This window comes from Cupressus sempervirens, chromosome 11, assembly GCF_028749045.1.
Source record: "Cupressus sempervirens isolate cs-2001-9-10 chromosome 11, ASM2874904v1, whole genome shotgun sequence".
Taxonomy (NCBI): domain Eukaryota; kingdom Viridiplantae; phylum Streptophyta; class Pinopsida; order Cupressales; family Cupressaceae; genus Cupressus; species Cupressus sempervirens.
In genome coordinates, this window is record NC_143128.1 from 736,687,558 (window position 1) to 736,713,808 (window position 26,251).

Consider the following 26,251-nt stretch of genomic DNA (forward strand, 5'->3'; position numbering starts at 1 on the left):
GGCACAAGTGATTAAAGCGACTTTGGATAAATATTGCGTGGCCTAAAAGAAGAAGCTGAACATAGAAAATTTTAAGGTTTTCTTTTTAAATATTCCTAAGTAATGAAAGGTAACCAAAATTTACTTGGTTTTGTGGTAGCTAAAACACCATGCAAACACCTTGGAATTCTATTCTTTCAAGGTAACAATAATGTTTCTTTTTGGGACAATATATTTCATTCCATTAGAGATAGAATTTTCTTTTGGAAGGAAAGGTGACTTTCACTAGCAGGAAGAATTCTCTTGGTCAAGTTTGTGTTGAGTTCTATGGCCAATTATGCAATGACACTCCTTTCCCCCAAGGGAGTTATGGAAAATATTACCAAATACCTTTAAGATTTTATTTGGAAAGGTAATATGGATGACAAAAAAAAGATACCGCTTATCTCATGGGATATTTTTTGTAGGCCAAAAGAATGTGATGGGAAGGGTATACATAGAATATATGAAATAAACATAAGTCTAGGAGCTCAAATTTCATGGAAATTATATGAGAAACCCACAAATTTATGGGCCAAAATTGTTAATAATAAATACTTAGATTTAGAGGCTCTAGAAAGAATATTCATCGTCATAAATCCCCCAAAGAGGTTAGATATGTGAATTTTTTTTATAAAGAGCATATTATTTATCCTTCCTCATCTTTCATGGTTAATAAACATAGGAGAAAAAGCTTCTTTTTTTGGTCTAATTTGTGGAATGTGTTAAAGTAATTGAGATCATTTCTGCAAATGTACTTTGATTGCCATTGTAATTGATGATTTCTAAATGTAGATTTGGATCTCATATATGTATAATATGCGAGGAGGAGACATGTCTCTATATTTAATCACCATTTAGTTTAAAAATAACTATAAGCACAACTCATCTTTAATATATAATATTAATATATTAACCATATATGTAATATAATATAATATTATTATATAATAATATATAATGCATAATATATATAATACATATTATATTACATATATCATATAGATATTATATATATAAGATATATAATGCATAATATATAATATATATAAGATTCGACAATAACAATTTATCTTAAAAACACAAATTAGCATATCAGATAAGCATCATTTACTTCTACTGATGCTAAAACATTAACACTCCCTCTTTAGCGAGGGAGAAGTAATACACCATTAGAATTTCAGTAAAGAATACCTAATTTCTTTATCTGATCTTCACACAATGAAACGGTTATAAGTTAGATAACAAAAATCACCATGTTATGAACACTATCATAATGTATATTATAATCTCTGATTGTTTGAAGTAATATCTAGAGTAAACACAATGGAAATGTTACCTATGATCTCTAATTGCCTAAAGTAATGTCTAGAGATGTCCATAGTGATAACATAAAATTTCATGATCTCTAATTTCTCGAAGCAATGTCTAGAGATGTCCATGATAGTAAAATTCATTATCTATGATCTCTAATTACTTGAAGTAATGTCTAGAGATGTCAATAGTAATAACATAAGATTTCATGATCTCTACTTGCACTTAAGCAATGTCTAGAGATAAAAGAAAGTCTATTATTTACAAGATTGTCACCTTGTAAATAATTACCTTATGAATAAATATGTCCATGAAAGATCATCACCTTTCATTACATATATGATGCTACTAACCAACAATAGAAGCATAAAATCACATGAATTGAAATTTTTTAATTCAATATTCAATATTACAAATCATACCAAGTTTTTCTCTTTAGAAATTATCCTCCTAGAGATGATATCATCCACAAAGGATTGCATCTCAAAAGTTTCTCCCTCTGAACATCAATCTTGGGAAGTTAGGTCCTCTTGTTACTTCCTCAAAAACTCTCTTTTCCCAAGGATGCCTATCAAACTCATCACTCTCTCATGATATATGTAGGAGTAGGCCCATCAAAATTATGCAGTCACCCACATGGATTTCTATACCCCCTCTGAGTATCAATCTTCTAAGCTCTAGCATTGTCTTCGTAGAAGTGTCATACTCCCTCTTAATGTAGAAGAATCTCATAATCTCAATCATCAAAGATACTTGCATCGAGAGCCACACTTTATCCATCTTGATCATCAAGGTCTTTGGAACTACTATCATTAGATTTAGTCTACACAATATTTGGTAGCATATTGAAGTACCAACCTTCTTTTCCTGTAAGAATATCCTCAAACATAAAGGAAAGGATCAAAGCAAATAACCTTTATAGTATGTATAGAATTACAAATAAATGAATAGATAAATGTAAAAGATACAAGTACTTATCTACCCATGAGTGTCATGGAATATCTCCTTTTCTAAAGATGGTTCAAGTGGGAATGAAACATTGTCTATTATTCTCCCACAATGTAAAATTTCCACTTGCTCTTTTCTTTTATTTAAGCTCCAAATCATTCATTAAGTTTAATAGTAGAAGCGAACACAAACTTGTCCACAATATGCCAATATCTTGATTGTGTATGATTGTGCCACTTGAATGAATTTGCAACTCATATGTCAAGTATCATTTATCATTTATTGTAGATGATTCAATTTGAAATCACCACTTTCATATGATGTACACAAGGGGTAGACCCATTAAGATACATAGTTGCATGAATTATAGTCCTCTTAAGTAGTACAATTTATTGATCATTGAAGATTCTATCACAACATGGTTTACACCCTCTGAATCAATATGATTGAGATCATTGAAGATTGACTGAATCATATCATCTATTTTCTCCCTCTCTTTCAAAGTTGTCTGGAATGAAATGTTAGGCTCCCTCTAAATCTCAATCTCCATCTTCTTGTAGTAACATTCTTAGAGGAAAATAACAAGGCAAAATAGCTCCTATGAAATAATTATATTTCTCATTAATATTATCATGATTCACATTGTAACTCATATTAATGGTTATATAATTTCCAATATAGTATAGACCAAAGAAATAAAAAAATTAAATGATATAATAATATTCAAGGATAATCAACAATTTTGCATAATGATATAAAATCATTTTAATAATATTTGTACATAATAATATAAGATCATCCCAATATAATATTGATAAAAAAAAATACATTGAACATATACGTGCATATATTCAATCTACTATGTATATACTTTAATGTATATTTTCAGCATAGCATTTGCTTATTTAAAAAGTAGTATTTAATATTCACTTAATATTTGTTACATAGATTCACACTATTCCTTTTGTAATATAAATAATCAATCAAAATATAATATACTCAAATAATGAATTGCATTATATTTAACAAATATTATATCAAATTATTAAATATTATTTTAAATCAAATGCCACAAATATATTCAATTATAATATCTCATATGATTTTTATGTTTTATTAAACATAGAATATAAAATCATTATTACCATTAAAGCATACCTTATTACTTACCTTAATTTGCTTGGTATCTGAAGTCTTAGCAGTGGGTCTAATGATTCCCTCCCTTGCTACTGGTCAATCCCTTTATCAACGTTTCAAACTCCCTTTGATTTTGAAGTCATTCTCCCTTTTTTTTTCTTACCCCTATGTTGATGTGGGCCCTGTCCAAACTTAAGTGATGGCTTCCCTTTAATCATCCCTCTTCATAACTTTCTCAACATGCGGTACAATATGTAACACATGATTCAATATATAATATTTTATTTTATAGGTCAATTTGGCTTGTATGCCTTGAAATAGTCTTTTTGGAAAGACCTCCAGTCGCTCGGTCCTCTTTGTTGTCGCATGCTCTTCCTTATGGTCTCCTCTTTGTATTTGATGTTTGTTTCATTCCAATGCTATCTCTCTTTTAACATCTCTCTTCTGACATATAAGTCATTCAACAAGATTGTTCAACAACATCCATTTCTAGATCATTTCAAACCACATCGACACCAGATCATCAACCTTTATCGATCTTTGGAACATAGAAGCCTCAGCCATGAATAGGTCTTTAGAACCTAGGCACATCAATTTAGTGGCCACTTTTGAATGTGTTGAATGTCCATTTTCTTAGCCAATTTCCTTCACGATTTGGAGATTTGTTTTGTCAACCATGAGAATTGTGTTGTCTGTGTGCTCCCAGTCTCAAAGCTGGCAAAAATTGCTGATCCTGACTTGGCAACTGACTAAACACATGTATGATATATACGAGTATCATTATAGTCAGATCAGGATATGCTCTTCATGTGTGTGCCATTCATTGTGTCATAGATGTGAAGTCCTGGGAAATCCTTGGACCCAACTGTTGATCGGCTGTGAGAAAGCCTGTGCAAGAAATGGATACTATCTAGTTCTGTAAGTGTAGTGGTCTGCTTCCTAAGAGCCCAATCATAGGCCATAATTTTGGCCCCATGTCCAACCCATAGTGACCCATCAGCCCCTGCACTCAAGGCTGAGGGGAAATCCCACCCATTGGAAACTACCATCTGAACCCTATCCAGATCAAGGCTATCCAAAGTCAATGGGGCCATGGTAGCTCTAAGTTGATCCAAGATGCCATAGTATTCAGCCTCCTCTATCAAGGCATCTAGGTCCAATGATTTTGATGCCCCGGGCAAATTTCTCATATGGAGTAGGGGAAGGAGAAGAGTGAAGGGCCATGCGTCGCAATCAAAAAAGATCTTGGCAGAGTTTGAGGGTAGACTTAGAGCAGATCTTGCCAAAAGAGATGACTTGCTGGCCGATTGAAGGGTAGTGATAGTGCTCTCAAATATTTTCCCATCGACATTAATTATCACTTGATAGTTTGTCTTGCCAAATCGCACGAGAGGGTTGGCTGATGCTAGACCATTCATTCTACTCTTTCTTAGGTGGATTGATGTGTGTGGAAAGTTGTCTTCATTTTTTAGCATAATATTCCCATGTTTGAATGTTTTATCCATGCTCCCACATCTAACATGGTTGGAATTTCATTTGGATCAATCCTAATTGAGAGTTTTGCAATACCAGCTATTCAAAATAAAGGCTCTATGTTTCTTGGTAGATCCAAAATATGGTCTAGAATGTTCAATGATTTCCCACTGCCCATTCCACAATGTTGGGTATTTAAAACTTGTATAGTATGCCTTTCTCCCAAGATTTTTTCTATTATATGGATTGGCCAAGCATCAAGTGTCTGATTACACCACAACCACTGATCCTACAACTATAATAGAAAATGTAGTGTTACACTCCTCCGTAGGAAATTTCTAATTTCTCTATTAGCTTCATTCCAAATAAGGATTAAGGAATCAATGACATTGTTTGCAATTTCCTTTTGTTTATTTGTATTATTCTTCACTTCCATAAATTCTAAAGCCTTATAGGTTTGACTTTCTCATCAAATATTTAAAGCTATACAAAAAATTATAATCTCTCCCATTTTCTATCTCCTTTTCTACATTTGCAACTTGGCTCTTATACCATGTTAAAGTAACTGAGATCATTTTTGCAAATTTACTTTCATTGCCATTGTAATTGATGATTTTGAAATGTAGATTTGGATCTCATAAATGTATAATATGAGAGGAGGAGACATGTCTCTTCAAGAAATGTGAAAAGACATGTCTCTATAGTTAATCAGCATTTAGTTTATAAATAACTATATGCATAACTCATCTAAAATATATAATATTAATATATTAAACATATATGTAATATAATATAATATTATTATATAACGCATAATATATATAATACATATTATATTACACATATCATATATATATTATATATATAAGATATATAATGCATAATATATAATATATATTATATATATAAGAATCAGTAATAAAAATTTATTTGAAAAACACGGATTAGTATATTAGATAAGCATCGTTTACTTCTATTGATGCTAAAACATTAACAAAATGACCTTACTCCAATTATAGATACAACTAACTTGATTAATGCCAAGGTAGTGTTGAAACAAAGGTAGGATTATAAGCTAAAAGATTACTAGGTCATCAAATATAATGGGAACTTCTCAAGGTCATCATGAAAATTATTTTATAATATACCATTTCCACAAAATAGAAAGGGGGAATTGAAATGATATTGGACCATCACTCGATTCTCCATTGAAGGGTGGGGATATGTTGATTTGCATCAAGAGTATGAATGAAAAATATTTAGTGAAAGAGGGTTACAAATATTGAAAGCACAGAGAAGATTGGTTGGGAGCCCTAAATTAATTTTTTTTTGGCATAGGGTTCTCCTCCTTAAGGCTATAGTGTTTGTCTAGCTTTTCTTTCATAACATGATCTTATTTAGGGCTAGATTCTAAAGGTTGGGTATTAAATATAGATTCATGTTCATATTTTATAATAAGGAGGTGGAAGACACTAACCATCTATTATTAAATTGTGACTTTTCACAATTGGTTTGGAAATTGGTAGTAAACAAGCTTAGGTGGTAGGGGTCATTTCCTTTCCACATATATCAGATATTGTGTCAATATATTCAATAAGGACTCACTCTTTGTAGATATTTGGAGAGTGGGTTTAATAATGATAATATGGAGTTTGTGGTGAGACAGGAATAAAAGGATTTTAGGAAGGAATAATCCTCAGTAGAGAAGGCATGTAAAGAAACAGAGTAATTAGTTATGATTAACTCAAATGTCATGAGAAAAAAACATCATCATCCACTTTTACATCTCAAGAGAGTTAGATACTTGATGATTTATACAAACATGCATTGCTTTCAAAGAAATTCTGGTAGGGAAAAAAACCAAAGAAATAGCTACAAAAAGAGGTTAAGTAGGTTCTTCCTAATTAATATTTTGTAAAGATATTTTTTTTTATAAAGATAACATGTTGTAAACTACTAGATGTATTGAACAATTTTGTAGAGGCTTGGGCTTTATTACAAGGATTAAAATTGGTAGTAGACATGCACATTCAAGATTCAAATAAAAGGGAATTATCAAGTGATTACATATGGTCTAATATCTTACAAAAAATTTAGTTGTGATATTCAATACATCTTAAGTAAGGTGTAGAATCTTATTCCATGATTTCAAAAACTCAAAATTGTTGAGATAATAGGTGTTTCACACATTGCATAACATTGTTAGATTATATTATTTTATTATGTAATGTTGCACCTAGATGGATGTACAACATATAAATATTCCCATGGGATATACTTGATGAGTTGTATTGTAACATTGTGATAATATTTGATGTAATTATTAATATTGGGGAAAAAATATTTTTTCAATGTTAAATGTGAGGTCAAAGGGTTAGGTAGCACATGGTTTATGTAATACCACTTGGTGGTTTTGTGGGACTTGCTACTATGTAAGAAGTCACAAGGGTAGTTGATCTATGTGAGAAGACAAAGGGCAAAAGGGAAAGAGTCAAGCGGGACAAGGCTTGATAGTTAGCCAAGGGAGCATTGTGAAGGTTGGAAGCATGGCATGGGATGTGTAAATTATTGCTTGTTCACATGGATTGCTTGGTTGTGGCTATGGCTTTGAAGGCTTACATGGTTGTATTTCAATGGTGATTTTTGTTGAATAATGCATGGTGATGGATGCTTTTGGAGGCTAGGTGTTTTTCCCTCAATGAGGGTTTCCTAGGGTATATCTTGTGTCACAATTTTTATGGGTATATTGTCTATTCTCTTGCATGTGGATTTTAATTGCATATTTATTGTTAGTTTGTGGTGACTGATCAGGGAAGTAATATTTTTCAATTGGCTATTGCTTATATTTTCCAATTTATGGGTGACATATTGCAACTAGTTTTAACCCTAATGTGGCAAAAATTCTTGTATAAAAGGGCTTAGGGTTAGGGATTATTTCATAAGGTGTGATGCAAAAATTACTTCTTGTAGTGCTATTAAGTTGTAAGGGATTACATATTATAATTAGGTTGTAATCATTAGATCATAATAATATTGGACTTGCTATTTGGTAGATGTAGCCCAGGGATTGGGTGAACCACATTAAATCCTGGTGTCTTGTGTTCTCTTCTATGTGATTTATTATTTTCTATTATTGGTTATATTTGCATATAATTGTATTTTCTATCTAAGGTTTAATCCTAACAAGTGGTATCAGAGTGAGTTTTTTTTTCAGTTATCCTCTACAGAAAAGTTTCATGGTTGAGTGGGAGTCTCACAGTTGAGTGGGAGTGAAGGTAGATGAGGATAGGCTAAGGGTTGAAAAGTTTAATGGGTAGAAATTTCTGTTATGGAAGATGCAAATGGAAGACTATCTTTATCAGAAGGATTTATGGAATCCATTAGAAGGAAAAACCAAGAATCAGGGATCTATGACAAATGATGAATGTGATCTTTTAGATAGAAAGACACTTGGAAGCATTCGATTATGCCTAGCACCACTGGTGGCATTTAATATTACAGAAGCGAAGATGATGAAAGAGTTGATGGAAACCCTAGTGAAATTGTATGAAAATCCCTCTGCTTCAAATAAGGTATTTCTCATAAAGCATTTATTTAATATGAAAATGGTAGAAGGTGGATCTATTGTAGATCATTTAAATAAGTTTAATACATTTACTAGCGAGTTATCTTTTGTGGGAATTAATTTTGATAAAGAAATTATGGCTCTCTTGATTTTGTGTTCATTGCCTAAAAGTTGGAATGGCTTGGTAATGGCTATGAGTAATTCTATTTATGGAGCTAATACTCTAAAATATAATGATGTGATCAGTGTTATGTTGAGTGTAGAAACTCATAGGAAATCCTTAGGTGGATCTACATCAAGAAGTGCTTTGAACACACAAAGTAAAGATAGAATGACTGAGAGAGGAAGTAATTACATAAATTATGGAAAATCAAGAGGAAATTCAAAAGGGAGGAGGTCTCAATCAAGAGGATCAAGCAACTTCTTGTATTGTGGGAAACCAAGGAATAATAAGAAAGATTGATGGACTGAAAAGAGAAATGTGGTAACTAACAAGGAGACAAGGAGGAAAATGTGGTAAGTAACAAATTCAAAGAGGATGTTTTGCTTCTATCTTTAGACAGTGTTAACGATTCATTGGTTTTAGATTTTGGTACTTCATTTCATGCTACACCTCATAGAGGTTATTTCATTAATTATGTCCAAGGGGATTTTGGGCTTGTTTATTTGGGGGGATAATGAACCCTATCATATTTTTGGAAAGGGAAAAGTTAAGATTAAGTTGTAAAATGAGAATCAGTGGCTACTACATGAGGTAAGACATGTTCCAAGGTTGAGTAGAAATCTAATTTTAGTAGGACAACTCTATGATGAGGGTTGTGTAGTTACTTTTGATAATAAAAATTGGAAGGTTTCAAAAGGTTCCCTTGTAGTAGCAAAAGGTGTGAAAGTAAGAACCTTATATCTTTGTGTAGGTCATATTGTTCCTTCTACTTTAATTTTTTTAGAAAAAAAAAATGTTCAGGAATAGTTGTTGCAGTTAAGTAGGGAGAACAAATAGTTGTTGTAGATTTTGACATAGTTTTGTGGTACAACAAACTTGGGCATATGAGTGAGAAAAGTATGAAAGTATTTCATTCAAAAAAAGTTTTAATAGGTCTAAAATGTGTTAATATGGATTTATGTAAAAGTTGTGTGTATGGAAAACAAAAGAGAGTGAGCTTTGTGAAGGCTGGGAAGGAAAAAATAAGTGAGAAATTAGAGTTTGTGCATATAGATATATGGGGACCAGCTTAGGTATCTTCCTTTGGTGGCTCTCATTATTATGTTACATTTATTGATGATGAAACTAGAAAAGTATGGATTTATTTTCTTAGACAAAATTATGATATATTTCAAACTTTTAAAAAATGGAAATACTTGATTGAAAATGAGACTGGTAAGAAATTAAAATGTCTCAGATCTGATAATGGTGGTGAGTATTGCAGTCATGAATTTGAAGATTATTGCTCCACTAATGGTATTTGTAGATAGAAAATTATTCCAAGGAGTCCATAGAAAAATGGAGTGGTTGAATGCATGAACAAGCCTATAATGGAGTGTACAAGGAGCATGAGGTTGCATGCTAGGTTGCCTTAAAAACATGGGTAGAGGCTATCAATACTGTTGTATATTTGATTAATAGAGGTCCTTCTACTCTTTTGGGTTGTGGTATTCTAAAGGAAGCATGGAATGGTAAGAAGGTGAGTTATTCTTTTCTCAAAACCTTCGGTTGTGAAGCATTTGCTCATATAGATTTTGAGAATAGAACCAAGCTAGAAGCTAAGTCAAAGAAATGTGTATTTGTTGGATATGGAATTAATGAATTTGGTTATAGGCTTTGGGATTTTGAAAATCATAAAATTGTAAGAAGCACGTATGTCATATTCAATGAGAAAGTATTGTACAAAGATCTGTTGCAGCAATATGAAAAGAAAGAAGATGATTATGTAGTGCTAGATGATACTCCAAAAGATGATGTTTCAACAATTTCTCATTATGTGCAACAACCACAGCAACAAATACCACACACACCAGTGAATGTTTGATGGTCAATGAGGCTAATTAAACCTCCAAAAATATTTTCTCCCTCTTTGTATTATATTTTACTAATAGATGCTAAAGAACCTAAAATGTTATGATGAAGCTGTGCAGGTGGATACTAGATTCAGTGGGAGTCTGCATTGAAAGATGAAATGGACTCTTTGCTAAAAAATAAGACTTGGGATTTATGCAAATTGCTTGTAGGTAAAAGGGTGTATAGGTTGAAAGAAGAGGATGGAGGTAAGAAAATATTTAAAGCCAGGTTAGTTGTAAAAGGATTTGCCCATAAAAGTGATATTTATTTTGATGAGATATTCTCTCTCATTTTTAAAATGACTTCTATCCATACTGTTTTAGGTATTGTGGCTACTAAAGGTTTTCATTTGGATTAGCTTGATGTTAAAAAAACCTTCCTTCATGGTGATTTGGATGGAGAGATATATATGGCTTAGCCATAGGGATTTGAGGTAAAAGGTAAGGATAACTTCATATGCAGATTGAAGAAAAATTTATATGGTTTGAAGCAAGCACCTTAGCAATGGTATTTGCAATTTGATAGTTTTATGCATGAGTATGGATATAGTAGGTGTCATTTAGATCATTGTGTTTATTTTAAGAGGTTGGATTATGAAAACTATATTATTTTATGTTTATATGTTGATTATATGCTTGTAGCTGGGTCTAACATAGATCACATTAAGGGGCTAAAACACCAGTTAGCACATGCATTTTTCACAAAAGATTTGGGGGTAGCAAAAAAAATCCTTGGTATGAAGATTTTTAGAGCTAGGGAGAACAATAAATTGATGCTATCTCATGCTAATTATGTTGAGAAGGTGTCGCAATGTTTCTCTATGGAGAATGCTAAAGTTGTCAGCACACCTTTACTTGGTCATTTGAAGTTGACTAAGGAGATGTATCCTGAGACACAAGAAGAGGAGGATAATATTTCCAAGGTACCCTATTCTTAAGCTATAGGAATCTTGATGTATGCTATGGTATGTACAAGGCCAGATATTGCACATACAGTGGGAGTCATTAGTAGGTATATGAGTAATCCAGGAATTGAGCATTGGAATGAAGTCAAATAGATTCTCAGATATTTGAAAGGAACATCCAGTAAGTGTTTACACTTTGGAGGCTCTACTACTGACTTATAGGGCTATGTTGACTTAGATTTGGTAGGGGATATTGATACTAGGTGGAGTACTACATGTTATGTATTTACTATTGGTGGGGTAGCAGTGAGCTAGGTTTCTAAGTTACAAAATGTTAACTCTTTATCCACTATAGAGGTAAAGTATGTTGTTGCTACAAAGGTAGCCAAGGATATTATATGGCTTCAATTCTTTTTGGAAGAATTGGGACAACCTCAGAGGGATAATTATTTGTTTATAGATAGCTAGAGTGTCATTCATCTTGTAATGAATTCAGCTCTACATTAAAGATAAAACACATCTAGTTGTAGTATCATTTCATTCAATTAGTTTTGGACGATGGATAGTTAAAGTTGGAAAAGATACATACAGATGAAAATCCAACATATATGTTTACAAAGGTAGTGATAAGGGAGAAGTTGAATTCCTCTTTAGCTTCAGTAGGTCTTCTAAACTAAATAGAATAAAAGAAAAAGAGAGTCTAGTGTGGTTTGATTTAGTGGGAGCCCCATGTGGTAGCAGTATTGCTATAGGATTAGTTTCCAAGTGGGAGATATTGTTATCTAGTGTAGAGTCTAATTAGTCCCCAAGTTAGAGATTGTTAGTTTGTGGTGACTGACTAGGAAAGTAATGTACATACTTCATAAATTATCTACTATTTTCCAATGGTTGGCTACTATTCACCAATGGCTAATTTTTGCCAATTGGTTATTGCTTATATTTGCCAATTTATGGCCGATATGTTGTAACTAGTTTTAACCCTAAAGAGGTGAAAATACTTTTATAAAAGGGCTTAGGGCTAGAGATTGTTTTATGAGGTGCGGTGCAATTTTTTCTTTTTCTTGTGGTGCTATTGTTTTATATTCTTTGTTGCAATTTTTCTTACAAGTGGTATCACAAATATGGTTTTATTATTGTAACCCTAGATTAAATCAATGGGAATGCATGCGTGGCTAAAAGAAAGGGCAAGATATATGCATTTTTTTCTGCAAAACTGAGGGTTTTGGATTTTTTGTTATGATGGGACATTGAAATATTTTGGGTATGCAAAATTATTGGTTAAATGGATTTTTTGGATGTTTAATTTAAATGAGGGTTTCAGTGAGGAGCTTGTAGAAATGACCTCTTAAGCCAAAATAGACCTCACTTGTAATGCCTCACCCGGAGATCCTTGGAAACAAGGATGAAATACAAGCCAAATTTTTTTTTTTTACAAGTATGAATGCACATGACAACACCATACAGGGATCACAAAGATCACAATAGAAGACTTCACCACAATCTCGACAACCAATAGATCTCTAAATGCTACTACCAACTGACACACACAAACAAAAGCCAACAACCACCACAACAAGATGAGGGTGCAAGAAATGACCACTCACCAACAAAACACCAAGCTGGGGTAAAATGCAGAATCCTAAAATTTGGCTAAGCCTGAAATCTTGAAGCCATGAAAATTGGCTAAGTCTAGATTTCTGAAGCCTTGAAATTTCCTAGAATCTTTAACTTATCTCTGAGAGGTCTGAAACCTATCTCAAAAGATTCATCAAATATATTAAAATATATCTTAAGTATAAGAACTTATACTTAAATGATATGTTTTAAACCCCAAGAGACTGACTACAAAAATACACACAACAAAAATAAAAAAGAAACACCAAGGGATTGAAGAACACCTAAGAGGGTACCCCGAACCATCCCTAAAAAGTTCAGATCGGATCAAAAAGTGCCCGTTGCCCACCCGCGCAGGTTCCATAAAAATTGTGCGACACTTTATCAGCACTATGCGATACTTTACCAGTGTTGTGCGACATTTCTCCAAAAGGAGGGCAACACAATTAGGGGTTGGGCGATACTTCTCCAAAGGGTGTGCGATACTAGAAGTATATCGTATGACATTTCTTCAAAGGGAGTGCAATACTATAAAGTATCGCATGACAAAACTCCAAGAGGTGTGCAACACAAACAAGGTGTGCATGACAGAGTTCACATGGGTGTGTGACACTTTATTGTATCTCACCATGTTGACACATGATCACCCAGGAAAAGACAAGAAGACTACAAAGGAAGAATGTTAAGCCAAACAGAGTTAGAACCTCCACACCGGGGAGTACCGGAACCACAATTCGAGGAGCAAACACTCGACTGCATAAACAACAAGATGCCAAGAAGGAGATACATCTATCCATCTAAAACTACATCACATAATAATGTACTGAAAGCAACATCACAATGAACATAAGAAACATCGCAATGAACTGAATAAACAAACTAAGTATGTGGTTCCTCCCAACCATCAATAGCATCATAAGCCCATTGTGGGTCCTAGCCATCCCCCGCACGTAACATCCCAAGCCATCGACCAAATCGTTAGTACTATCATAATAGGGATGTCACTACTGAAACATGCAACAATATAAGCATAAGGAAATCCAACACACTAGTAGAAAAGCATAAGATAATCTTACAATAGATAACATCACCTATCACATGCTAAACATCAATAAACAATAGATATGCTACTACAACAATTCACATCATCTAATCATATGATAAAAATCATAATATGAGAATGCATCAAATAAAATAACATCATCTAAACATGATATCCAAGAATTCTAATGAAAGCATAGATCACAAGAAATCATACTCCGAAACCCAAAGTACCAAGTGAAAACATTCAACAACGGTCACACTAGGAAAAAAGACTATGTCTGTACACCAGTCCCTAACAGTGGTGAAGGTAGCTACACTTCCCAACCATGTAGAACCTGTAGGTCCACACCTGCCATGCTGCTAGAGATAAAGATCCAACCACAAACACACAAAAAACACAACATCCAAGGCTAACACTCATGCCAGACAATATGATGGTTGTAACCAAGAACCTAAGATAATGTAAGGAGTACAGGTCCTGGTTAGACACTCAATAGGCTACTAAGTAGGGTTTTACATCATGGAGAGTCACTTGGCATCGACAAGCCCAAGCTTGGATCATGTGTGGAAACTCTCACAAGGTACTTCCCTCTCGAGGTACTCCCTTGGAACCATCACACGAAGTTTTATTATCTTAAGTTTTATTACTAGTCACACATTTTCTTTAGTTATCACTTAATCAAGCTCCTCTCAACCATACCTATGGTGTCATGATTGTTGGGGTGTGAGATAGAAGCCCCCTCCATATGCTACCCTACCCTACCCATGCTCATCCTATGACAAGTGCCTGTGGGCATGCATACTCCCATCCCAACCCCAATGATCATAACTTCTAGCAAATCCATGGAAGATCAGGCCTCACAAGTCACCCAAAAAATGTATGCACACATACTCATGTGTGGCACACCACCATCACGAAGATCATAACACAAGGACATGAATGAGAACACAATGCAAAACAAAACACCTAACCGAAAGAAACTCAAGAGTATGGATTCTACATGAATCCCAAAGCCAATAAAATCATACATCATAAAATCACTTAATTGGCCTCAATTCGATAGTATGGATTCTACACAAATCCCAATGATGTAACAAGACCAAAAGTCATGAACTTACTCAACCAACCTCAATCCGATAGTATGGATTCTATACGAATCCTAGCATCTATGAAACAAAGAAAAGGTCTAAAAGAAACAATAACAATAGGTATAAAATCACTCAACCGAATACAACATCGAGAGTATGAATGCAACATAAAAGTGCAAAAGTGGTCTGACTAATATCCAAATGGATCATCTAAGTCCATGACCCACATTGTGCCAAGAAAACTTGAGAAAACAGGGTGGCACACAAAATGAAGTAAAAACCCCAAATTTTAGAAAAAATTCCAAAATCAAAACCCATTTGGTCTTTGGGCACAAACACCCCAAAAATCCAAAAAAATCAAATTCGGACATCGTATGCAAAAATAGCCAGCATAACAGCATACAATCCCAAACACTCATCCTAAAAAATAGGGAAATGTTCGTACCTGCCTAGCTGGGTAGAACTAACATAGAGAAATAGAGGGGAACACTAGTTCTTAGCCTCCAAACAAATGGCTACCAAAAAAAGAAGCAAAAATGAAGCCAAAACAATAAAACAGAAAAGCCCTACCTCACAGCCAAAAGGGCAAAACGGGAATCTAAACCATAAAATAAATATCTCGTAGAAGTAGTTGAAAATCATGGTAATGGAAGTTTTCTCCAAGCTAGATCCAACGAGCCCAACTTCGTGATGATCCCATGCCTATAGCTCCCACAACAAACAAAACAATAAATCCTCATGAAGAGGATTTTGGGTTTTACTCTCCAACTTTCTAATTCAAAAGTGAGAAGTGAGGAATTAAATTCCTCTTTGGATACTTATTCACTTTTCGAGTGAATAATCGATTAGGGAAAATAACCAGCCAACCTAGTTAAACCTTGAATTGACCCAAACAAAAATAGGCTATTCCTATAAATAGGAAAACATCTATGACAAAGTTGCCAGAAATTAAAATAAATCAATTAAAAAGCCTAAAAATCCAAAAACACATAAATCTCCTTAACAACTTTTGCGACAATGCGAACCTCTAAATGCATAGACACTCTTACTGGTCTAATCACATAATGCAAATGAGTTTGGATTTAATAATCATCGAAAGGTTTAATTAAAATATTAATAAAGGATACATCGACCATATAAGGATGACATTGGTAAAATACGAATGGCTGAATCACTAACTCCATGTGCCATTGCCAGGGATATAGTTCCTGCACACTAAACAACACGATCAAGTGCAATTGTATATAATAACATAGCCGAAGCAATAAATGCATTAAATCACCTAATTTAACCATTTATTTAATTATATTAAAATAATCTATTTACATCACTCACGTTCGCATAAATCATAACAATGCAGGAATGAAGTAAATAACCATAGCATTAAATCCATCACCTAACATAGTCTGAGGTATGTCCAAATACCAGATAACTAGATATCATCATAAAACACACTGTCATCTCAAAATGGCATCATCATGCAATAAGATCAATTGAATAGCATAGTAGTCTAAAATCTATGATACTAAAATCAAAGTATAACACTTGACCCTTGGGTCGTCTCAAATGTAAAACATCACAAAAGTAACATATAACTCATAGGTCAAAATATAACAAGGTAAATGTCAGCAACACATAACCAAAGAATTCAACATGAACAATCCATTCTAATTACTTAAGCATTTAATAATGATTGATTACTCTGCATAAAAGGCATTTAAAACACATAAACAACCATAGTCATAAACATGGCTAACCACTGATACAAAAACCTAGTCCAGTGTAGCATGGTAATAGTACATAGTGCAATCTTTGCACACATCTCAAGGTAATCAAAGAAAAACCACATGATACCACATCGATCTTGGTAACCACTAGCACAAACCTCAGTGAACTATAAATCACATCATAATCTCATAGATGAGTCAAACGCATAATCAAAGCAACTAATACAGAAACATAAATCCAAACACCTCGACAGTGTAGACCACTCAGGGTCATAATCATGATCCATCACAACAAAAGATCAACAAGGTTGCATCCATCAAGATGACTTACAAAAGTCAAATGGAAGAGGCACTACATCACCATTGAATCCAGGTCGATGTTTCTATAAATTTTGATATATAATATGCCCTAGTTTGGCCATGTTTAGAGAAAATGAGAGACTTTTCTTAGTTTCAGCCTATGATGGGCATCAAATTTAATCTCTACAGAATTTTTTGTCACAAAAAAAAATCGCATCGAAAATGGTAAAAATACTATCTTAGTAAAATGGCCATAATTTCCTCTCCAGATATTGGATTTCAAACTTCTTACAGGCACTGGAAAGATAATTTAGAGAAATATAACTTGGTGTAGGTTTTTTTTGTGATACTAACATCTATTTAAGTTTTAAGAGCCCTAAAGTCAGATGTTATTTATTTTAAGCACAAATTAGGGCATAACTTAGGCATATAGAGTCAGATTTTGGACTTCGAATAGTCAACAGAAAGCTCTTGAAGAGCTCTACACATTGATTTATATTTGGTGCATGTTTAACATGGTTTATTTGGTGATATTTTAATCTAAATAGTTTATGGTATATATTAACTATGGTAACATTGCAAATTTATGACATTGTATATTTTGAAGATTTGGATTTGATGTCATTGTATACTCAGTTCATATTTTAGAGTCTCATGATGATATGGTTATTAGTGTTTGATTTAGATATATATGATGACTTGTTGGATCTACAAGTTGTACAGTGTTGTAAGTAGTCTATACTTACATGTTGCATTTATGGCTTGGATATGGGTTGTCTTTGCCCATTGATCTTTCATTATTGATACATATTTAGATTAGTGGCTTGGATTTGGGTTGTCTATGCTCTAAGTCACATGAATTGTTGATTTTTCTTCATGTAGAAGGTATGAGATATTGTTACTAGGTACAATGATGTTGGAGGATTGTGGTTGACTATTTTATGCTAATAGGTTGGACATATTGACATGTAGATGCTCGGTTCATGGATGTGGTCATGGTGCCATGGATTTTGGCATGATATGATTAGGTATGTAGGTACATCCTTGATGTTCATTGGTTTGAATTTCTGATTTGGTTATGGTGGTATATCTTCTTGGTTGAGGATCATGGTTATTTGATTTCTTTTGCGGAGCTCATGATGTGCACTTTGAGTTCATTGATGGTTTTGTGATTTTGATGCCTTGGTTGATTCTCATGGTTAGACAATGGTTTTTTCATCACAATGTCATGGATAGCTTGGATACACAATTTAGTGTGAGCTTATGAAAATGATGAGGTGACAGTGTAGGATTAGTTCCTAGTTTGGTTTATATCTTCTTGGGTTTGGAGATCTTGGTTTCACTTGGCACTAACACTTTTGTTGTGTGAGTGTAGACCAGGAGGATCTTCATGTAGGAGATGAATTTTATGATGTCATGGGTGACTCAGTACCATAGTTGGTTGGGAGTTGTTGGCTTTGATATATTTATTGAGTATTTGTAGATGTTGGAGGTTTTTCTTAGATCCTATTTTTGTAAAAGAATCTTTGACATTTGCATGGGTGCACTTGTTATCTTCATGGGGTGCTTGGTTATCTTCATGGTATTTGGAGATGGTCCTTTATGGTATGTGGAGATGGTTTTCTTCATGGTGTGTGGAGATGGTTTTATCTTGAGGACTAATGAGGTTCTTGGTAAAGGTGCGGTTTATGCTTTCATTTGGTATGGTATCCTTGGTGTTAGGATGGTTTCATTTTTATGTCATGGTATAATCTTGATACACATTTATAATTTTGACATGTTATAGTATATTCAATGGAACATATTATCTCTTTAGTTGAGATGGTTTAGATCATGTTGTCATGTTTATGTTCTTGAGGCCATGGTTGGAACTTTGACATTGATCTTGGTTTAGTTTCTTGGTATTGAGTACATTGACCATAAGCTGGATACTTCATGATATTTCTATGTTGTATTTGGAGTTGGAATGGATTGATTGGTTATAGGTGCTCATGGATACTTAGAGATGGTGGTGAAACTGATTTCTCTTCGATTAGAGAAGTATTTTTTGGGATAGTTGATGGTTTCAGCAAGAGAGTCTAAGGGGCATTCACCTGATATAGACTTGAGAGGAGATTGTTATTAGATGAGTCTTGGTTGGATATTTGGATATCTTGATGAGAATTCTCATTCCCTACTCTTGGTCTACTTGATAGTTTGCTACTTGAGAGATAGAACCCATTGTTTCTCTCAGGTGCATTACATTTATGCTTGTCTTTCATGGATGTGGATCTTGAGCTACAGTACATGAGTTAGTTCTAGAGGGTTCATTTGAGAGATGATTTAGAATTGGTTATCTCTATAACATATATTGTTATGTTGATTGCGTTTGAGAGATGGTTTTATATTGGGCATATTCCTTGGATTAGGAATAGTTTATGAATTTGATCTTCTTGTGAGAGGCTTACATCTATGATTAGTTATATGGTATGGTTTGGGTGTTGTTGAGGCTTCTTGGTTGGAGTTTTATGGAGGAGATCATACTTGCACAATTTACATCTAGATGTGTGTGTAGAAGGACATGATACAGGTTATGATTTGCATGGTTTCTCTTTGGTCTTGGTTATCTTCCTAGATGTTTAGTTTTGCTTACATTGGATTTGATATTGGTTAGAGATTGTGATTACTATTTTGTGCTCATGTATGTCATGTGAGAGATGACATGGTTATTTCTTTATCTCTTTCCTTTGTTAGTTGTGGAGAACTCGGGAGAGTGTTGGAGACTTCTTATGAGAATTGTTCTTGCAAGTTAATGGTTTATGTGTTATGGATGTCCTTGATACTATATGGATTCACTTCTTTCAGATGTTGTGAGTGGATTAGTTATAGATTTGACATTAGCTTTTGTAGTTAGAGCTTCTTGGTATATATGTGGTAGGTATTTCTCTTGAGGCTTGTGATTGTAGGTTATATATTGGATTTTTTGATGATATGAGATTCACTTGGTATACATTTGGAGGTATGGATAGTTGGATGGATCTAGCACTTGTTGTAGGTGTTATTTCAGCTATGGATATTTTGAGAACTACGGATACATGCGATTACCTCTGGATTAGGATTTTTTGTGCTTGGAATTTCAGTTGGTATAGGATTTTATGACATTCTAATGTGACAGGTTGGGTGGCTTTCTCTTTGGATGGCTTCTATGTATGTTCGATGGTAGTGGCATAATAAAAGGTGAGATCATTCATGTTTGAGATGCTAGATACTTTGATTTTGTTGTGGGTACTAAGATGGAGTACATGGTGTACTTTGATCCATGATGGTGGACGTCTTGGGAGGGATTATTCCCTTATTCATTTATGTGGCTACATATTGACCCTATGCAATGCATACAACAAGTGGGAGATTGTTGTGATAATGGGTATTGCACAGATTGCATAATATTGTTGTATTATATTATTTTATTATGTAATGTTGTACCTAGATGGACATGTGAAATGTAAAGATTTCTATGGGATATACTTGATGAGTTTTATTGTAACATTGTGATAATATTTGATGTAATTATTTAATGTTGGGGAAAAGAATTAAATTTTTAATATTAAATGTGGGGTCAATGGGTTAGGTAGCATATGATTTATGTAATACCACTTGGTGGTTTTGTGGGACTTGATACCATATAAGTAGCCACAAGGGCAGTTGTATGTGAAAAGACAAAGGGAAAAAGAGAAAGGGTCAAGCGGGACAAGACTTGACAAGTTAGCCAAGGGAGCATTTGTGAAGGTTGGAAGCATGACATGGGATGTGTGGATTCATGCTTGTCCACATGGATTTCTTGGTTGTGGCTATGGCTTTGAAGGCTTCCATGGTTGTATTGAAATGCTAATTTTTGTTGAATAATACATGGCCATGGATGCTTTTGGAGGCTAGGTTTTTTCCCTGAATGAGGGTTTCCTAGGGTATATCTTGTATCATAATTTTTGTGGGTATGTTTTCTATTCTCTTGCATCTGGATTTTAATTGCATATTTATTTTAGATCTATTATGGGTTATGTGGAAACAATTATATTCTTTGTTGCAGGTTTTCTTACAAAAATTAACCATTTTTTTAGGGAAGAAAACAAATTATTTGACTAGGGATTGGGTAGCTCTAGATCATAATAGTAGAGAATGGAGAAGTAAATATTTTGAATTAGTTTTAGTGGCTAAGTGTACAGGGAAAATGGAATCAACTACCCTAACACATTTAGAAGGGGGAATACCAAGATCCACCCCTTGGATTACGTTTGATTAATATAAGAGGAATTATCAATGCAAACCTTAATGCAAAAGGAATGAATAACTTGGATCTATTTCTCTCTTACCTCCATCTTAAGAGGATTTAAGCAAAAAGATATGCAATATAGAGATGTGATATAAATATATGAAACATATATATAAATATAAATATAAATATAAATAAATAAATATATATATATATATATATATATATATATATATATATATATATATAGAGAGAGAGAGAGAGAGAGAGAGAGAGAGATAATATACCTTGTGAGATACAAACCTGAAAATGAGCTATCAAATGATCGCCAAAAGGGATGATTCTTAAGATTTGGATTTAAAATTGTGGTACAAACAAAACCTAGAAATCATTCGGTAAGTAATTTGGGAAAACTTTCTTAATCATGGTCAAAATGGAGCATTAGGGGCACAATTTCCCCTGATGAATGGTGTGAAAAACTGATTCTAATTTTGTAGTTTTGATAAACAACTAAAAGGGTATCTACATGTACAACTTGTTCTCTAATATGAGATCTAAAACCTGCAAACTAAGAGATTTTTTTTTTTGGGAGGGTGAGGGGTTTGCCTTAGTCAAAACTCATTTTAGGAAATAACCTTGAATTGAAATAATTGAAATAGAATGCTAGCAAGTAGTAGTGATAGATCTAACATGAAAAAATGTAAATCTATGGATACACTCTTGAATTTGGAATGTAATCAAGTATGTAAATATAATAAATAGCTTTGACTTAACTTCAAAAACCTAGTAAGGAAATCAAAGTGATATCAAGACCTTCATGAATGAACATGTTTGAAATCTACCTTAGGAAAGCATGTAGATGAATGTAGATCTTGAGTAGATGAATGTAGGAGATGTAACAAAGGATCTTGAATGTATGAAGGGAGATTTTAAACATTGGAATGATATATCTTGTATAAACTTCTTCAATAGCTTGAATGCATGAATCCTTGATCTTTAATGGAAAGACCTTTAATGCATTGAATGCTTGTAGAATGCTTGAGAACATGAGAGATAGAGAGATTGCTTAAACTTGTGAATTCATGAACACTTGATGATGAGATGTGAAAACAAGGAAATGAAAGGGTTTATAAAGGGATCAAAATAACATACTCCTATATGCTAACCTATGTAGAAGTTTACACCCTAAACTAACCAGACATAGGTTCTAAGAAGATGACCCAAAATAAGGCTTCATCAAAGTAAAACTATGCCCCTCATTAGTTCATTAGGGAAAAAATACACATGTGATTGGTTAGGGGAAAACTTCACCCCTGATGATCAAGTGCATAAATCCCTAGGGTTGCCTCAGGGCTCCAAATCAAGTCTCAAAATCCAGAAATTAGGTCTAGATTCCAAGGAAATCCCATTTTAGTAGAAGAAATAGATTCCAAGTGGATAGAAAAATGAAAGGAACAACCTATGGGAATAGATCCTACCTCAAAATTAACACACTAAAATAGGAGCTTTAAAGAGGGTCTATTAGGTTTTAACCCAATTCTTGTTAGAATGATTAAAATAAATGAGAGGGGGTGAATCACTTATCATTAGGTCCAAATGTACCAATTAAACATTTAACAACATTAATAATTTATTCAATATCATAAAGTCACTCCACTAATATAGTAACTAATCAACAACTTAACTTATTCATTGATCACAAGCTCTCTATTTAATATATACGACTAACAAAAATAAACTACAATAAATAACATAAATCATGAAAATAACTTTCACACAATTGTGACAAAAATATTTAATGTGGAAACCCAATTTGGGAAAAATGACCAAGCAACATGCTACCATTTTTCACTCTTCTAAAGTGAGCTCAGTTAAGAGCCAATCTTGTTAAAGGTTACAAAACACACTATTAGGTGTGAGTCTATTAAAGGATTTAATTCACCTTGTTAGGAGCAACCTTGTTAGATGACTTCAAATCATTCCATTAGAATGTCACCTTGATTAAAGGATTTACAAATGATTGTTAGGTTAACCTTGATCAAAGGATTTTATTGCCACAATGGTTAGAAATTAACAACTAGGTTTGATCTATTAAGATACAACTCACTTTACAAATTAAAATCTCCATTGGGCCTATTTCTAGTTCATTAACTTGACTTCATCATATTCTCCATCTCTAATTTTCTTGGCAACCCTTTAAGCAATCACATTTCACTAGCTTTCTCACTTTTTCTCTATACTTTGTTCTTCACTGGTTCTTCATAAATTCACTAATCAACAACCATAAAACATCTCTTGTCCCTCCTTAAATAGGTAGCTTTGATATTTTTCCACTTAGACATCACTGTAGACCTTAGGGTTTGATAAGATTCATTGAATCTGTTCATCATTTTGTTCTTCTTCTCCTTCCTTGGCACTTCTAGGAACTTCTCATTGAATCTTGACCATTGATCTCTTAACAAACTCAATTATTGCATTAAATACACCAATTCATCAATCCTTATTATCAATGCATTTATCCAAAAATTCAACTATGTCTGCCTCAAATCTTGATTTCCTCACAAACAATTATTTTGCTGACACTCAGTCATCACTGTATTCTTGATAGAAATAGGAATTATTGAGAGAAGGGGGGGTAGAATGAATCAATTATTTAAAAACTTTAGTCACCAACTAAATATTATTTATAACTTTGAACTATACATAAGAAAGTAATAAAGTAATGCTGAATAGTAACAAAAACCATGCACAAAGATAACTCATAACACCATATTTTGTTAACTAGGGAAACCTTGGCCAAGGGTAAACCCTAGTGGGGATGATACCCACTAGATAATATAATATACTGATATATAAGTTCCTTGTTAGAGGATGGACCCTATTAGGAGTCAATGAGAAAATTTAGTATAGAGAGTCCCTATTAGGAGACTTTGAATCCCTATTAGGAGATTCCAACATTTTTAGGAGTTGTAGTACAATAGATGCAAGATGAGCCCACTACCCAAAGATGCACTTCCAATTACAAGAAGAGCTCATTGCCCAAACAAGTAATTAGTCTTCAAGAATATAGGTTCTTTCTTAGTTCGATCTCAGATCACAAAATAGCTTCCCAAAACTTAACATACGTCACTTTAAAGAAAGTTCACATATCATAATTACACTTGCTTTCACAACTTTCTTACACATTCCTTCACAAGATGTCCTTTGCATAAATACCATGCCTTTTCACAAATCCTTGCTAGGTCAGCTAAGACCATAATATACTTTTCCAACTTAGAGTAAACATCTAGGATGTTGGTACTAATTGGTCAAGTAATTATTTTGTAAACAAAATAATTCTTTCCTTTAATTTTGTTGTCCAATTTCATTGGTAAAACACAAATATCTCTTTTTTGTATAATCTATACTGATGTCCAAATTTATACACACCATCATCAACATGTATACTATCTCCATCTAACTTCACTAGTCATAATATGATGTTAGTAACAAGTTACATATAAAATAATACACTACTAGAAACCTAATTCATACTTAGACAATTTTTTGAGTACCAAATGCTAGGTATCTTTATTTCTGAGGTTTCCTATAAGAATGTATATCATGAGTTTCCATAAATAAGAACACTTACATATCTTCATTAGCCAATTTTCAATAGTTCTTTTTCTCAATCATTACTATGTGCCTTGATCTCTACTAATTCTATCTTACTCAACTTACATTGGCTTAGTCAGTCTTCACTATGCTTGGTCACTACTATATTTTCTTCTTTGTCTTGCTCAACCATAACCAACACTTGGATAATACTATTCTTCTTAGCTTCTACTTAAGTTCCTTAATCTTATACTTCTACTTCTTCATTGACCTTGTAAACTTGTACTCGGTCAAGCTTATTGTTTTATTCAATAACTCTAGTACACTTCAACTCAACTATTTTCTTCAATTGATATGATGATTAAATGACACATTATCTTGTCAAAGACTAACTGATCAAGAACCCATTGTAATGCCATCATACTTACTCCTCTTTACTAAAAAATTTCACAAGTTTATCTAGTTATCTCTCATTTCAAATCCTCTTCATCAATCAATAGATATGACACTCTACACTATTAGTAAATGTCTTACCAATAAGGTTTGACATCAATGACAATATAAAAATTGTTCCAATTGTAGTTTCAAATAATATCCCTCTTTCACATTGATGACAACACTTTAGTTACCATGAAAATGCAAAAGAATTTCTTAAGATTTTCACTCTATCAACTCCCTCTGCAATTTGTATAAAATCTTCATTAATATCCTTAGTTTCATTCTGATTCTCATCTTCTTAGTTTCATCTTATTCTAATCCATATAACTTCTAATATGCTTCCTTCATAGTATTCCCTGTATGATAACAATTACGGATTCTTCATTGTGACTCCAATTGTATTTGCACTTGTAATGACTCCCTATTTGACATCTCTTATTGTGACTAGACAGTAACTATCATACACCTCTCCCTCTTTAGATATTGGATGGAAATTGGATAATAATTGTTATACATCTCTCTCTCTTTGACAACAATGCCAAAGAAATCATCTATTCTATACACATCATACTTTTTTTTTCACTTTCTAACTAATCTTTGAGATAATCATTCCCTTTGTCATCTTGACTTGTAGCCTCATCTGCTCATGATTCTGTCCATCTTTTCACAACTTTTTCACACATAAGAAGCTCCTAAAGTGTGACCTTTTGCATCAATATCTAAGATATTCTGTGCATAACAATTGATGCAATGATACATCTCTTTTTAGTTTTCCTTTGATAGG

The 26,251-nt window shown here is 33.3% G+C and overlaps 1 pseudogene; it reads right to left on the reverse strand.

The window, feature by feature from the left end:
• Positions 1 to 3,906: 3,906 nt before the first annotated feature.
• LOC149531733 (protein ENDOPLASMIC RETICULUM-ARRESTED PEN3-like) lies at positions 3,907 to 4,835 on the reverse strand (annotated as a pseudogene).
• Positions 4,836 to 26,251: the final 21,416 nt, after the last annotated feature.